Raw genomic sequence first — 505 nt, 5'->3', positions numbered from 1 at the left:
AGTGACAACACTGGCCACCGTGTGATGGCCACGGTACAATTTGATGAAAACTATTTCGATACGATGCTTGTGCGCAAGTGGGTAGTTTTTTCAGTAATGGATTGACAGAAGCAAGCATTTTGTGGCAAATGGTAGGGAAGCTGTGGGGGTTCGGTAGGGTTAAAGTTGTCTGTAGGTGATACGGCAACTATACGTATTTTCAATTAAACTTTACAGTATTTGTTTTTCACAGCCAATACATTTTTTTTTTTTTCATTCTATTTTCGATGTCTTCGTGAAAATACTGGATGAAAAGAAATCCAATTAGCAAACACAAGCAATCACAATGCAATAGTGCAATGGTAGCAAAACACATAATTGACCCCTTGTGCCCTATGCAAAAGGTAATAAAACCAATCATTATCCAGATTAGAAAGTTTGCAAATTGAGCAGCTAAGATAAATTTATTAGTAACTAGAGTGACTGTAGCTCCCACTTCGCTCAAAATTCAGAGATTAGTGGTAGC

This window comes from Penaeus monodon, chromosome 20 (genome assembly GCF_015228065.2).
Source record: "Penaeus monodon isolate SGIC_2016 chromosome 20, NSTDA_Pmon_1, whole genome shotgun sequence".
Lineage (NCBI taxonomy): Eukaryota > Metazoa > Arthropoda > Malacostraca > Decapoda > Penaeidae > Penaeus > Penaeus monodon.
This window is presented reverse-complemented; position numbering follows the sequence as displayed.